Genomic DNA, 16,533 nt, shown 5'->3' on the forward strand with positions numbered 1-16,533 from the left:
CTCTGACTTCCCATATCAGATCTCTTGACTTATTATCTCAGACCCCTGACTAAAGGTGCATTTACAATCCACGATATCGGAAACAAGTGTTTCTATATCAGAGCTCTGACTTACCATATCAGATATCTGACTTATTATGTCTGAAATCTGAGTAAAGGTGCATTTACAAATCCATGATTATCGGGAACAATTGTTACTATATCAGACCTCTGACTTATTAGATCAGACCTCTTATTTATTAGGTCAGAGCTCTGATTCACCATCTCATTAGATACCTTGAAGTCCAGCAGTGCAGAGCACGAACATAATAAATAATTTTTTTTCCCTGTAAGGCTACTTTCACACATCAGTTTTTTGCCGTCAGGCAGGATCCGGCTTTTTTTTTAGAAAAAACGGATCCGGCATAAATTTTGGAGAACTGTAGAAACGGATCCGGTTTTTTGCTGGATCCGTCTCTGTTCCTGGCGGCTGGCCAATTGGATCTGAGAATGCGCAGACTTAAAAAAACCGGATCCGGTGGCTGGATCCGTCTTTTTCTGGATCCGGCGCATTCCGGCGCCCATAGACTTTCATTGTAGCAAAAAGCTGGAAGCGCCGGATCCGGCGCTTCCGGCTTTTTCGCCGGAGACAAAAAACGTTACGTAGCCGTTTTTTCCAGACGCCGGAATGAGACAAGTTGCCGGATCCGGCAAAAAACGGATGAAACGCAATGCCATCCGGCACGATCCGGCGCTAATGCAAGTCAATGGGGAAAAACCGGATCCGGCATTGCATTTTGCCGGATCCGGTTTTACAAAAAAAAGCCGGATCGCGCCTGAAGGCAAAAAACTGATGTGTGAAAGAGGCCTTAGCGCAGGGTTCTTGAACCTTCCTCTAGACTGGATTCCTCCTAATATTAAACCAGCTTTTCCGTGAACCTCAGACGTAAAATTTTGCTCCTTTCTTCTCTAATTGAAAGCAAATTGCTTATAGAAATGTATCTGTACAGTGCGGAGCAATTACACAGCACAATGTGGGTTGAAGATGTATGTGAACCCCGGCTACAGGCAGGAGAGCGCAAAAAATCATCAACCACTGGGGAAATGTAAAACAGCTACCAAGTGAGCAGGCATGTAGGCAGTGACATGCCTGGAATGACATGCCTGCACCGCACTGCACCGTCCGCCCCAGGCTCACACACATGAAAGGCACCGAGTAGTAGATCTATGGGCCTTATGTGAGATGTGCTGCACATGGATGGAAGCTGCACCGGGAACTTCACAGGGATGTGGCTGATCAAGGGCCAGGACTGGATGTCACCCTGAGACTTTGGGGGTTTCTCTGGTGGCCCCCCAGGCCTGTACCCTCCCTGTGATCTCCATCCAGCGGAGCGCACACTCCTCATCATGGTATATACTGGTGCAGAAGGGTCGGTTCAGATCCCGTACACCGGCTGGATCCGGCCCCAGGAATTAACCTCTTACGAGGCTCGGTATCATCGGCTCAGAGGAGATAATTGGTCCGTTATTCTGCAGCGTCTCCGGGGCTTTGTGGTCGGACGGTTTATTATATGTATATTAAGCGCTAATTAAATGTAACATTGTTATATAAAGTAATTATCTGCGAATAACGAGGGAACGGCGCCATCGACGCCACTTATTCCACTATTGTCACCTCCAGGGCAGGAAAAACGGGAGAACAATCTCCAGAGGGAGGGTGTGAAAACTTATGTATCTCATCTACTTAGATGCTGTATCTAAACTGATTACTTGTGAAGTCTTCAGAGTCTCTGTATAAAGTATGCATCTAATCCTATAATGTGTGATATCTGCTGTATCTCATCCCATGACTGCTGCAGTCTGCTGACTTGTGTATCTCTAACAAGGGGCGACCAGGGGAGGGTAGTCAGAGCAGGGTTTTTAAAGGCACAGTACAGGAATAGAGTCCACTGAGCCAACTGAGAGCACTCCCCTGGGCCCTTGCTTACAGACAGTTAGGACCCTCACAATCTTCCTCCCTACGTACCTTGTTCTTGCTCCAACCGCAGTAGTCCAGGCAAATCAAAGGCAGAAGAGGCAACTGTGTCCAACGGGGATAACAAAGTAACTTTTAATAGAACAGGACTGTAGGAATAAGAAGACAGAAATCACTGGAGTCCTGATCTCTCCCTGACGCTGGCTACATCCGTACCCACAACGGCTGCAGAAGCTAGAGATCACAAAGATCCACATGCTGGAATCTGTGACCCCTTCAGCGTGGGACCCTCCTACAGTCCTGGAGACTTATAATGCAAACAGATTTCCTTGTTCCTCAGTCCTGTAGAATCCAGGACAACAGTTCCCTCCTGTCCTGGAGGCCTGGCAGTGCCCTGTGTCATATACCTCTGCCCTGTCCAATGTCTCAGGCAGTTCTGGACTCAGGAGGGAAACAGCAGCTACTGTGGCCTTACTGCTGCTGGCCCAGCCCACGTTTTAACTATATCTTGCCCTAACTCTAGCACATTTAAAGGGGAACATACAGTATAATTACACAATTACATTCAAGTGCATCATATGGTGGTACACAGAGTACATCACAATAATAAACACATTTACACTCATGGCCAAAAGTTTTGAGAATGAAACAAATATTATATTTTCACATGATCTGCTAGCCTCTGGTTTTTATGTGTGTTTGTCAGATGTTTTTATCACATACAGAAATATAATTGCAACAATATTATGAGTAACAAAAGGTTATATTGACAGTTAGAATGAGTTAATGCAGCAAATCAATATTTGCAGTGTTGACCCTTCTTCAGTACCTCTGCAATTCTCCCTGGCATGCTCTCAATCAACTTCTGGATCAAATCCTGACTGATAGCAGTCCATTCTTGCAAAATCAATGCTTTTATTTTGTCTGAATTTGAAGGTTTTTGTTTGTCCACCCGTCTCTTGATGATTGACCACAAGTTCTCAATGGGAGATCTGGGGAGTTTCCAGGCCATGGTCCCAAAATCTCTATGTTTTGTTCCCTGAGCCATTTAGTTATCACCTTTGCTTTATGGCAAGGTGCTCCATCATGTTGAAAAAGGCATTGTTGATCGCCAAACTGCTCTTGGACGGTTGGGAGAAGTTGCTCTCGGAGGACATTCTGGTACCATTCTTTATTCATGGCTGTGTTTTTAGGCAAGACTGAGAGAGAGCCCATTCCCTTGGCTGAGAAGCAACCCCACACATGAATGGTTTCAGGATGCTTGACAGTTGGCATGAAACAAGACTGGTGGTAGCGCTCACCTGGTCTTCTCCGAATAAGCCGTTTTCCTCCGAATAAGCCGTTTTCCAGATGTCCCAAACAATCGAAAAGGGGATTCATCAGAGAAAATGACTTTACCCCAGTCCTCAGCAGTCCACTCCCTGTACCTCTTGCAGAATATCAGTCTGTTCATGAAGTTTTTTCTGGAGAGAAGTGGCTTCTTTGCTGCCCTCCTTGAGACCAGGCCTTGCTCCAAGAGTCTGCGCCTCACAGTGCGTGCAGATGCACTCACACCTGCCTGCTGCCATTCCTGAGCCAGCTCTGCACTGCTGGTAGCCCGATCCCGCAGCTGAAACACTTTTAAGAGACGGTCCTGGCGCTTGCTGGTCTTTCTTGGGCACCCTGGAGCCTTTTTGGCAACAAGGGAACCTCTCTCCTTGAAGTTCTTGATGCGATAGATTGTTGACTGAGGTGCAATCTTTCTAGCTGCGATACTCTTCCCTGTTAGGCCATTTTTGTGCAGTGCAATGATGACTGCACGTGTTTCTTTAGAGATAACCATGGTTAACAGAAGAGAAACAATGATGCCAAGCACCAGCCTCCTTTTAAAGTGTCCAGTGGTGTCATTCTTACTTAATCATGACAGATCTCCAGCCCTGTCCTCATCAACACCCACACCTGTGTTAATGGAAAACGATGTTAGCTGGTCCTTTTAAGGCAGGGCTGCAATGATGTTGAAATGTGTTTTGGGGGATAAAGTTCATTTTCTAGGCAAATATTGACTTTGCAAGTAATTGCTGTTAAGCTGATCACTCTTTATAACATTCTGGAGTATATGCAAATTGCCATTAGAAAAAATGAAGCAGTAGACTTTGTAAAAATTAATATTTGTGTCATTCTCAAAACTTTTGGCCATGACTGTACATTAAAGTGCATGGGGGGGGGGGTCAAACGGAAGGAGGGGAGGGTGCAACTGAGGGAAGCTGCCACCTCCTTACAAATTTAATTGTACAATGTGTGATACCATCTGCTTAGCAGCCATATCTAATCCTATCATGTGTGATCCTGTCTGCTGAGATGTAGATTTCCCAAGCAGTGTATCTAAGCCCATCCTGTAAGGTTCAGTTTGGGAGCCGGTTACATTGTATCACTTCTGTGCAGTAGGAGCCTCCTGTCCTTTTCTGGATTGTGGACGAAGAATAGAGCTCTTTAAACCCTGGGAACGGCGAAAATTCACACACAATAGTGTCGTGGCTTTGCAGCATTTTGTGTGTTTAGCAGCTGGGGATTGGCCTGGGATCAGTGTGGGATCAGCCGGGGATCGACGTGGGATTGGCCTGGGATCAGCCTGGGATGGGCAATGGATCGGCCTGGAATTGGCCGGAGATCTGCTGAATCCACCAAGGCCGGAGCCGAAGACCATCTCTCTGCTTCTCTTTATTAGTATGTACGAAGCAAATGGAAATGTGTCACTGTGAATAATCGGGAGTCATTGACATCACAGGGAAAATGGAGAATCGCTGCCATAATCTGGCACACAGATCCTGCGTCATACGCCATATCTAAGGCCATCATGTGCAATACACTGAAAAACACCAGGGTATTTAAGCCCAATATGTATATAGGATTATTACATAATGTACTAGTGTATCTAAGCCAATCATGTACAATACAGCAAAAACACTAGGGTATCTAAGCCGACTATGTATACAGTACTATTACATAGAGTGCTAGTGTAAACAGAATATGTATATTACTACATTAAGTGCTAGTGTATCTAAGCTGATCATGCATACTACTGAATGAAGTATCTAAACTCAAATCCACGGATGTTGCAGCGTTTTTTCTGCAGTGTGTTTTTCGGCCTCCTGATTGGACGGCGCCTCGTTGCAGTTTTTAGGAAGTGGACGGCAGCCGCCTTTTTTCCCACCAGACTTTTTAACGACGCCCCAAACACGGAACATGTGAACAGTGAAGCGACTTTTGAGCATTTTTTCAGGCGGTTTTTGCTGCAGAAAGGCCCGAAAATCTCTTCAAAATCTATGCCCAAAGTCCTAAAACCAAATATCTGGGGCCGCCGTGAAAGAGAAAAATGGAAAAAGTGCAAAGTCTGCGGCATCGGGTCACAAAGAAGCCCGAAGCAACAGCCACAGCCTTAAAGGGCCGGCACCGACCTCTGCGGCAGGTCCTGCTCTAATCAGCAGCCGGTGACACGTAAGGCTATGTGCACACGTTGCGGATTCTGCTGTGTTTCCGCAGCGGTTTTGGCCCTGTGGAAACGCAGCAGTTCCGCTGACATGGTACAGTACAATGAAAGCCTATGGGTTTTCAAAAACGCTGTGTTCACGCTGCATTTTTTTCCGCGCGGTTTTGCTGCGGTTTACAAACCGCAGCATGTCAATTGTTTGGGCGGTTTCCCCAGCGGTTTCACACCTTTAACATATTAGAGGTGTGAAACCGCAGGGCCAAACCGCAGGTCACTTTACCTGCGGTTTTACATGCGTTTCTGCGAGGAAGAATCCGCAACGTGTGCACATAGCCTAATTCCCTCCGTGTTATCTGGAGCGAGCGGCGTGACTAGCGAAAAGTGAGGCGCGAGCAAATCACTTAGGAGCCAGAGCACATTCTGGTTCGGGGCCTTGGGCAGAATATTAAATGGTATTTTCCTGCAAGGTACAAAGTATCACATTCGTCAAAGTTGTAAGGTCGTTATGAACGACCTCTGCGCGCCCTTGACGGAGGCTCCAGCGACCGAGGCTGCAGATTCAGGTGCTTCTCTGGCAGCCACCAAACAAAAACTAAGTGATGTTAAAAAGCCTCATATTTCAGCGGCCGCCGTCAGTGTTTAGAGCACGCTGCCGGGATGAATACTAATGCCGCTCATTTACAGCTCCTTGTGCTCTAGAAAACACCCAGCTGACAAAGACAGGCCCCACTCGCCAGCACTGGACGCCACGCACGCCTGCCAGGTGCCATTAGATTGGAAAGCAGCAGAGCTGACACGTACCAACAACACCCAGGGACAACATGGGCTTACCTGCAGTCCCATGTAAATCACAGGAATCCACCCATAACCAAGGGTCATGAAAACTTTGTAATGAGATTGATCACATATAGCATCACGTTATATTAGACGAATAGAAACACATCAATCACAACAACGGTCCTTTCAATGCAACCAAATAGTGCACAACAAATACCACCATACAGTACCGAAATTACAGAACCATACAGTTCACAACAAGTACCGCCATACAGTACCGAAATTACAGAACCATACAGAGCACAAGTACCTCCATACAGTACCAAAATTACAGAACCATACAGTGCACAAGTACCGCCATACAGTACCAAAATTACAGAACAATACAGTGCACAACAAGTACCGCCATACAGTACCAAAATTACAGAACCATACAGAGCAGAACAAATACCATCATACAGTACTGAAATTACAGAACAATACAGTGCACAACAAGTACCGCCATACAGTACCAAAATTACAGAACCATACAGAGCAGAACAAATACCATCATACAGTACTGAAATTACAGAACAATACAGTGCACAACAAGTACCGCCATACAGTACCAAAATTACAGAACCATACAGTGCACAACAAGTACCGCCATACAGTACCAAAATTACAGAACCATACAGTGCACAACAAGTACCGCCATACAGTACCAAAATAATAGATCCATACAGAGCGGAACAAATACCATCATACAGTAATGAAATTATAATAGAACCATAGAGTGCAGAACAAATACCGCTATACAGTACCAAAATAATAGATCCATACAGTGCGGGACAAATACGCCATACAGTACTGAAATAGAACCATACAGTGCAGAACAGATACCACCATACAGTACCAAAATAATAGATCCATACAGTGTGGAGCAAATACCACCATACAGTACCGAAATAGAACCATACAGTGAGGAACAAATACCGCCATACAGTACCGAAATAATAGCACGCCATACAGTACCAAAATAGATCCATACAGTGTGGAACAAATATCGCCATACAGTACCGAAATAACAGAACCATACAATGTTGAATACTGTCATACAGTACAGAAATAGATCCATACAGTGCGGAACACAGTCATACAGTACAGAAATAATAGATCCATACAGTATGGAAGAAATACTGCCATACAGTACCTAAATAATAGATCCATACAGTGCGGAACAAATATGGATGAACTCTTCATGCATCAATTGGCCAAGTTCTCCAAAAAATATGACAGTTGTCATGGGAGATTTCAACTATCCAGACATTTGTTGGGAATCTCTCTCAGGCAAAACTAAAAGGTCAAGGAAATTCTTATCCTCTCTTGCTGACAACTTTATCTTCCAAAAGGTAGGGGAGAAACCAAGGGGAACTGCTACCTTGGATCTAATCCTTATAAACAGGGAGGAAATGGTTGAGGAGGTAAAAGTGGCTGGGACCCTAGGAGGTAGCGACCATGCTATTTTAGAATTTTGGATAACTAGAGGAGGAAGACCTGTGAAGACTCAGACGTCAAGGTTAGATTTCAGAAAGGCAGATTTTAAGGGATTCAGAAAGAGAATTGGAGGGATCCAATGGCTGGATATCCTTAAAGACAAAAATGTCCAGGAAGGATGGGAAATCTTGAAAAATGAAATTTTCAAAGCACAACTGTTAGCAATTCCGAAAAGAGGGAAGAATAGGAAGCATTTAAGGAAACCAGGATGGATGAACACAGAACTTAAGCACATGCTAAAAAGGAAGAAAAAAATGTTTATGAAATGGAAAGAGGGAGGCATATCTAAAGAAGAATATAATGCTGTCTGCAGAACCTGCAGGGCACAAATCAGATTAGCTAAAGCTGACAATGAATTGAGGCTTGCAAGAGACGTCAAAAGCAATAATAAAGGATTTTGGGGATATGTCAAAAGTAAAAGAAAAGTCAAAGATGCTATAGGATTTTTTACAGGATGAAAATGATGAAATGGTAAGACAGGATGTTGAGAAGGCCGAACTTTTAAATTCCTATTTTGCATCTGTTTTCTCTCAGAAAGGAAATGTAACATCAACTGTTCTTCACTGTCCTATTAAGGGAATAGAAGAATCCAGGATATCTATAAACAGAAAGATAGTGAGGAAACACTTAGCTAACCTAAATGAATTCAAGTCTCCAGGTCCAGATGAATTACACCCCAGAGTACTGAAGGAGATAGCAGAAGAAATTTTTGAACCCCTCTCCATAATCTTTGAAAATTCTTGGAGAGCAGGAGAAGTCCCAGAAGACTGGAGAAGAGCAAATGTTGTTCCTATCTTCAAAAAGGGGAAGAAGGTGGACCCAGGCAACTATAGGCCGGTGAGTCTGACTTCTATACCAGGAAAGATCTTTGAACAAATTATTAAACAACATGTATGTCAGTACCTGGATAAGAATGAAGTGATTAAACAGAGTCAGCATGGGTTTGTAAATAAGTCATGTCAGACTAACTTAATTTCCTTCTATGATGGAATCACTGATTGGGTGGATCAAGGAAATGCTGTAGATATAGTATATCTTGACTTCAGCAAAGCATTTGACAAAGTATCTCATACAATCCTTATTGAAAAAATGGTATGGAATGGACAAGGCAACTGTTAGATGGATTCATAACTGGCTTAGTGATCTGACCCAAAGAGTGGTTGTAAATGGCTGCACATCCAGTTGGAAGAATGTCTCAAGTGGGGTACCACAGGGCTCTGTCCTGGGCCCTGTATTGTTCAACATCTTTATCAATGATTTAGATGAAGGAATTGAGGGTAAACTGATTAAATTTGCTGATGACACAAAGCTAGGAGGGATAGCTAATACTAGAGAAGAGAGAGAGAGGATTCAAAAAGATATAAATAAACTGGAGAAGTGGGCAGCAACTAACAGAATGGTTTTTAACAGGGAAAAATGCAAAGTACTACATCTGGGCAATAAAAATGAAAAAAGCATATACAGAATGGGAGGAATAGGGCTAAGCAACAGCACATGTGAAAAAGACTTGGGTATACTAATAGATCACAGACTGAATAGGAGTCAACAGTGTGATGCAGCAGCAAAAAAGGCAAATGCAATTCTAGGATGTATTAACAGAAGCATACAGTCTAGATCACGTGAAGTCATTATTTCCCTCTACTCCTCTTTGGTCAGACCTCATCTGGAATATTGTGTCCAGTTTTGGGCACCACATTTTAAAAAAGACATCAACAAACTGGAGCAAGTTCAGAAAAGAGCGACCAGAATGGTGACCGGTCTGCAAACCCTGTCTTATGAGGAAAGGTTGCAGGATTTGGGAATGTTTAGCTTGCAAAAGAGAAGACTGAGAGGAGACTTAATAGATGTCTACAAATATCTAAAGGGCTGTCACATTGTAGAAGGATCAACTTTATTCTCATTTGCACAAGGAAAAACTAGAAGCAATGGGATGAAACTGAATGGGAGGAGACACAGATTAGAAGATTAGATATTAGAAAAAACTTTTTGACAGTTAGAGTGATCAATGAGTGGAACAAGCTGCCACGAGAAGTGGTGAGTTCTCCTTCAATGGAAGTCTTCAAACAGAGGCTGGACAGACATCTGACTGGGATGATTTAGCGAATCCTGCTTTGAGCAGGGGGTTGGACCAGATGGCCCAGGAGGTCCCTTCCAACTCTACCATTCTATGATTCTATGATTCTATGAAATACTGTCATACAGTATCGAAATAACAGAACCATACAGTGCGGATAAATACTGTCATACAGTACCAAAAAAACAGAACTATACAGTGCAGAATACCGCCTTACAGTACAAAAATAATAGAACCATACATCACAGAATACCGCCATATAGTACCAAAATAACAGAAATATACACTGTGTATATAATACTGTCATATCAAATAACAAATACCGTCACTTGATGAAAGCAGCCTGCTTGATGAATACAGCCATACAGTGCTTGATTAATGCAGCCATGCAGTGATTGACGAATGCAGCCATGCAGTGATTGACGAATGCAGCCATGCAGTGATTGACGAATGCAGCCATGCAGTGATTGACGAATGCAGCCATAAGTTCTTGATGAATGCAGCCATACATGCTTGATGAATGCAGCAATGCAATGCTTGATGAATGCAGCCATACAGTGATTGCAGTCATGCAGTGATTGGTGAATGCAGCCATGCAGCGCTTGATGAATGCAGCCATGCAGTGCTTGATGAATGCAGCCATACAGTGCTTGATGAATGCAGCCATACAGTGCTTGATGAATGCAGCTATATAGTGCTTGATGAATGCAGCCATGCAGTGATTTACGATTGCAGCCATGCAGTGACTGATGATTGCAGCCATGCAGTGATTGATGATTGCAGCCATGCAGTGATTGATGATTGCAGCCATGCAGTGATTGATGATTGCAGCCATGCAGTGATTGATGATTGCAGCCATGCAGTGATTGATGAATGCAGCCATGCAGTGATTGATGAATGCAGCCATGCAGTGATTGATGAATGGAGCCATACAGTGATTGATGAATGCAGCCATGCAGTGCCTTGGTTATACCATAATACAGTATCTTTATAATACTGCCACTATGCTCAATCATCACGCAGTTACAGCAGTGACATGATCTTTAAAATGGTGTCTGTATAGTGTCAGTACACAGGATCCGAATAACTGTGCCATACAGCGCTCGTGTCATGGTGTTATCCAATCCCCAAATAATACCGCACTGTGTGCAATCCCCACCATCGCACAATGACCTTAGGGTGTGTGCACACATTGCGGATTCTGCTGCGGATCCGCAGCGGATTAGGCCTTGCAGTTCCGCAGGCATTGTACAGTACAATGCAAAGCAATGGGATTTCAAAACCGCAGTGCACATGCTGCGGATTTTTCCGCACAGATTTGCTGCGGTTTTCAATCCGCAGCATGTCAATTCTTTCTGCGGATTCCGCAGCGGTTTGACACCTGTTCCAGTGTCCAGATGTCAAACCGCAGGAGAATACCGCAGGCAAATCTGCAGGTTACTTTACCTGCGGTTTTACCTGCAAATCCACACGGAAAAATCTGCAGCTGAATCCGCACTGTGTGCACAGACCCTTATATCAGTCCGACATTCTGAACAAGTCTGTTGTGCAGCAGCCCCTGATAGAAATACTGCAGCAGGCAGCAGTGGAGGCCGCGGGATGGCGGATGCTTTGCCCCCCTATACTCCAGCCCCGGATTCATCAGATACACCGCCGCTCCAGTCCTGCACTCTCCCGCTTTGATGTGTTATCGGAATAAAACGCTGAAGACAGCTCGGTCTTTTTCATGATTCTCGTAGGGTAAAGCCATTGACCTTGATGTCACAAGAATTATCACATCCTATAAAGAGAAGGCGAGTCTGAAACCTGAAATGATATTGTACACGGAGAGCGGAACGCGCGCCTCGCTCTCCGCTAAGCTCACACTACAGACTGCCGGGGCCTCTGGAGGTCTGCAAAATCTAATCCCAGAAACAAAAGCTTCCCCCCATGCCGTAAAGGGGACTATAGGCAAAGACGGGCTCTATAAATACACCAAAGCCTCTGCTCCGCCAGTGGGGAGCCATTCATAACTTCAGTTTAAATATTGCAAATTATCACGGCAGGAAGCAAATGTGATGCGGTAATCTGCAGAGGGCTGAGCGGGATTTATTGCATTTTCACATAAACACTTAATGGTTAGCGCTAGGACAGTCAGTAAGTATCACCTCTGGGATGTCACACTTAAAGGGCAAGGACCGAATGCTCAGAGCGGAGGCGGCCACTTCTAGGACCGCACCAGTATATGAGGGCGCAGAACCTGCATGGACGGTCGATAAGGACCGGGGGCAACACTAATGGCTGATGCTAAAGGCATAAGGGCTGCGATCTGCACGTAGAAAGGCTGCCCTGACCTTGAGGAACCCCACAATCGCACGCTGGGTAAATACTTGGTGCTTCATTAGTTCTGCAGAAAACCTGGTGCGCTTCCCACTTCCAGCAAAGTGGATGTGACTTTGTGAACACTCCTGACTTGTGTCCACTTAAAGACGCTGCGGGGTTGTGCGTTTTATGGAGCGATATCCCCCACCCCTATGGTCAATGACGGAGAGCCTGGCAAGCGCGTACAGCAACAGGTACCCAGGACATGCACAAACCAGATGGAACATGAAAACCACCTGGTTAGCATCCAGGCCATCTACATGACGGAAAATGTGCTTTATTATACCAGGCCGCCTCCTCCATTGCTGTATGGTCTAGTTCTCTGTAGAGGACATTGTGAGAATGACCTTGAGTTTCCCAGGTCATTCTCACACCAAGGAGCCCATTACCTGCCTTGGATGGAGGCCCTGATTGGCGTTAGGCTCAGCTGAGCAGATTGGCCGATTATGTGATGATAACTTGGGTCAATCCCTTATAAAACCAGCATGAGAATGTCCTAAGGTAAAACCCAGATATTCTCATCATCCAAGTTCTGCCATGCCCAGAACTCATTCTGGCCTCTTCCATCATTCAGATCCTGTACGACCATGTGCTGCAGGGGAAGCAGAAGCCCATCCTCATCAGGAGACGTGGTAATGGGGCCCTATCGGGGGCCCGGGAACTCCACGTGGTCTGTTCTAGGAACCTGACAATGAAGTAGTGTGCCGTGTCCTTCAGGAACAGGGGAAGTTTCCATATTCCTGTGAGGAGCTATAATCCAAGGACAATACGTCTGTGAGGACACAAACATTACACATAAAGGCTTCGGATAATTTTCTTTTTTTTTTCCTTACAGTGACAATTGTCGCCATTTCGCCCAACGCTTTAAAAGCCTGCTTGTTGTCTCTGGAGAGTCTAACCTTTCCAGGCTTCTCTTCTTTCCAAATATAAACTTGTAATGTGGAAGAAACACAACAAGGGTCGAATACAAGAGGAAGAGGCCGCCATTCTAGAGAGGCTGGTCTAAAGGGAAATCTACTCCACACAGTGTGCGCGGAGGATGGGAGTTATCGGCAGGCACTGGATATTTAGTCTGCGCCCTATACACCGAGCTGTCAGATACAAACACATAAAGAAATCCAAAACGTCATTCCATCTCTGTACTAAACTAAATCTAAACCAAAAGCAGCAATTATGTAACTGTGTGGGGTGCGGAGGCTACCGTTATACCCATTACTCCTAACCTCGGCTACCAATAGGGGGCAGCAGCGCACTCCAGCGATTCTGGACAGCTTCAAAATAGGAGCTTGTAAGCGCTGCACATGTTCTTCTATGTAGCCACGGTGGTCGGGCCAAGGGAACGAGCCTAAACAAAGAGAGTTGATATCTCAAGAACATCTCCATATTATAATAAGCATTAAAGTGCAAAATTGTTGGTATTTACAAGGACTAACCGACAATATCCATCTAGGACGATGGAAGTAGTGGTTTAAGTTTGTATTACAGTAAACAATTGTCGCAGATTTACTACTGTATCTTTTCCTTACATTGTATAATTCCTACATGGATTGTGACAGCAGATAATTCGCTAACTTTAGGGCAGCACGGTGGCTCAGTGGTTAGCACTGCAGCTTTGCAGCGCTGGATTCCTTGGTTCAAATCCTTCCAAGCACAACATCTGCAAGGAGTTTGTATGTTCTCCCAGTGTTTGCGTGGGTTTCCTCCCACACTCCAAAGACATATTGATAGGGGATGTAGATTGTGAGCCCCATCAGGGACAGTGCCAATAATGTCTGTATGCTGTGGAATTAATGGCGCTATATAAATGAGTAAAATAAATAACTTCGATCACTGCAGCTTTGTTGGATGCACTCTCCATTCCTGAGGACTTACCGTTAACTGCAAGTCACTTTATTTATACTCTGCCATCACTATAGAGGATGCGACGTAACTCCATTGTCCAAAATTAGAAAAAATGGCTACTCTCTTCCAATAAACAGCAGCGCACCTGATTACAAGATGTTAGTGGTGCTGCAGATCAGTCCCATTCACTTCAATAGAGCTGAGAAGCAGTACCAGAGCCATGCTCTTCTAATTCTGGACAACCCTTAAAATGATAGAATGGCCCGTTGCACATTTACGTAGGGCTACACTTGCACACACATCCATTGAAGTGAATAGGGCAGAGCTGCAAAGTCACTCACATCATGCAGACCAATGTGGCGCTGCTTTAAGAAAGTAGTAATTTTTTATTCCATGCAATCCCTTTAAAAAGAATTTCCCACAATACTCACAGCTCATCAATATGATGTCCGATTGGTCAGCGTCCAACTGTTAGGCCCCAAACGCTCCGCGATGGCGCTTGGCTTCCAATTTTCTGTGCCGATACATATTATGTAGTCACTATGATGCCTTCATGACTGACATGGAACTTAATAGAAAAGGTCAAGGCTATGCTGGGAGCGGGGGACCAGGTGCCCTGGTTATGGCGGGGGTTGAGGTTCTCATCTGTTCGACACCCCCGATCGGACATATGTAGGGACTGCTGAGGAGTTGGCCCACATTTTGTCAGGGGCGCTTGGTTTCCTGATATCAGGCGCTTGCTTGGCTCTTCTGCTGCCCTCCCTCATATCATCTGTTCTCATGGAGCAGAAGACACATATGTATCTGCACAGACCGCTCCCTGCTTTCCCAATCCCCTGCTGTACTGTTCTCAGGATCTGCCAAATCTAACAAGTCGCACAGATTTCTAGTCACAAACAAACGGAAAACAAGGAAAAAATAAAAAAATAAAAAATGCAGAATCACAAGCTGAAATTAAAGGGCCAGCGCTGAATTATTAAAGGCAAATTAGTCACCTGAAGACAGTACGATACAAGCTGAATGATCACCACCGATCACATGAAAAGCTGCCAATATCTATAGAAGCATGGCATGTAAAGAAATGACGGGTCAAGGTATGTATATAGGAGCCTTAGAGCAAAACAAAGGAAAAAATGGAGTAGCCATAAACCACGAATGAAATAAAAAAAAAATGTTATTGAAAAAATTCACTTAAAAATAATTACCATAAATTACAAGTATGGCAAATAAGGAGGAGTAAAGATGGAGAGCAACAAATAATAAGGAGCAAAACAGCCATAGACATAGGGTGAGACAAAGAAAGTAGGATATAATTGATAATGCTTACCCACGGTAGGGGAGGATCAGATTAGCCTGCCAGCACTGCCCCGATGCGCGTTTTGCGTGTAGCTTTCTCAAGGGGAGAAAGGTAATTGTGTCTGTCAGTATGTCCGTCTGTCTGTCCTAACACTAATTATAAACCCCCCAGACTATTTCTTCAGTAATTGTATCCTGTGCGCAGTGATCTCCGAGGTTCCCCATACATAATGTCTTCTACCCGATATGCTGCCCCTTGAGGGGTTGGAGCTCACTGAGCTGACAATCTAGATGTCCCGGATGCCGATGCCTTGTTTGGGGTGGCACACGGCTGTAGATATGTCTCTATGATACATACATGGGGTAACTGTGACCTTGGCCGTTTGTCTTCTCAATCACTCGCCTCACTAATACGGCGACAGACGAGGCGCGGGGTCAATAGTGTCAAGATTTTAATATCAGTGGATGATTATCAAATAAAAATGTCTGAGCACTCTGCATAATTAAAAACTACAGAAATTGCTAATCAGGAGCCTCCGTCTTTATTGTTGGTGTCAGGCTGATTTCTCGCGTACGACAGATCACTAATGAAAATTATTGAAACAATGCGAGAAGAGCTTCAAGGTTCTCAGAAAATGTGAAGAGGTGACGGGTCCTTCCACAATAAATCCAGGATAATGGGCTGCAGCGCTGACCTGACACAAAGGAACGTAACAATGAAACATTGTATCAATAAACACAGGAAAATAAGTGTGTGCCGTACAGGGGGATGTTACCTTACAGGCATTCATAGGGGCATGGGAAATATAGGGTTGTAGGAGCCTGAGGAAAGCAGCCGAATCCTAAGAAATAATCATTTACTGTAGTAAAGTAATAGATGAGGACCCTGGAAATCAGCTTGCACCAGTCTCAAGCATCGCCGCTAGGGAGGCTCCTATGTACCATCACAGGTACCATACAGTACAGACTACACTGCAGATGTCACCTGCAGTCCTGTGTAACACCACAGATAACACAGTAATGACGCTGAGTACATACAAAGTAGTAGATGTAACCTGCAGTCCTATGTAACACCATAGATAACAGACAGTGAGTCCACGTAATATGGTGGAAGTTACCTTTGTCATATCACTAGACGTCAGCTTTACTACACATGGTAAACCATTGTTCGATCAATCTGAGGGTCTCTCTCAGTGTTTGGCTTTGGTATCATAAAGCTTTAGACAAG

General features: G+C 44.5%; 1 protein-coding gene across 6 annotated transcripts in view; it reads right to left on the reverse strand.

The window, feature by feature from the left end:
• LOC141101061 (protocadherin-11 X-linked-like) overlaps nt 1-16,533 on the reverse strand; it is a 1,762,603-nt gene that overhangs the window by 1,649,531 nt on the left and 96,539 nt on the right. Inside the window, exon 1 of one of the 6 annotated variants that reach the window (XM_073589871.1) lies at nt 2,005-2,643. The exons of the other annotated variants lie outside the window; for them this stretch is intronic. The gene's annotated coding sequence lies outside the window, so the exon portion shown is untranslated. Of the gene's footprint in view, nt 1-2,004; nt 2,644-16,533 lie in introns of those variants that run through there. 6 annotated transcript variants of the gene reach the window in all.

Source organism: Dendrobates tinctorius, unplaced genomic scaffold (genome assembly GCF_039654945.1).
Source record: "Dendrobates tinctorius isolate UK_male_01 unplaced genomic scaffold, ASM3965494v1 ptg000114l, whole genome shotgun sequence".
Lineage (NCBI taxonomy): Eukaryota > Metazoa > Chordata > Amphibia > Anura > Dendrobatidae > Dendrobates > Dendrobates tinctorius.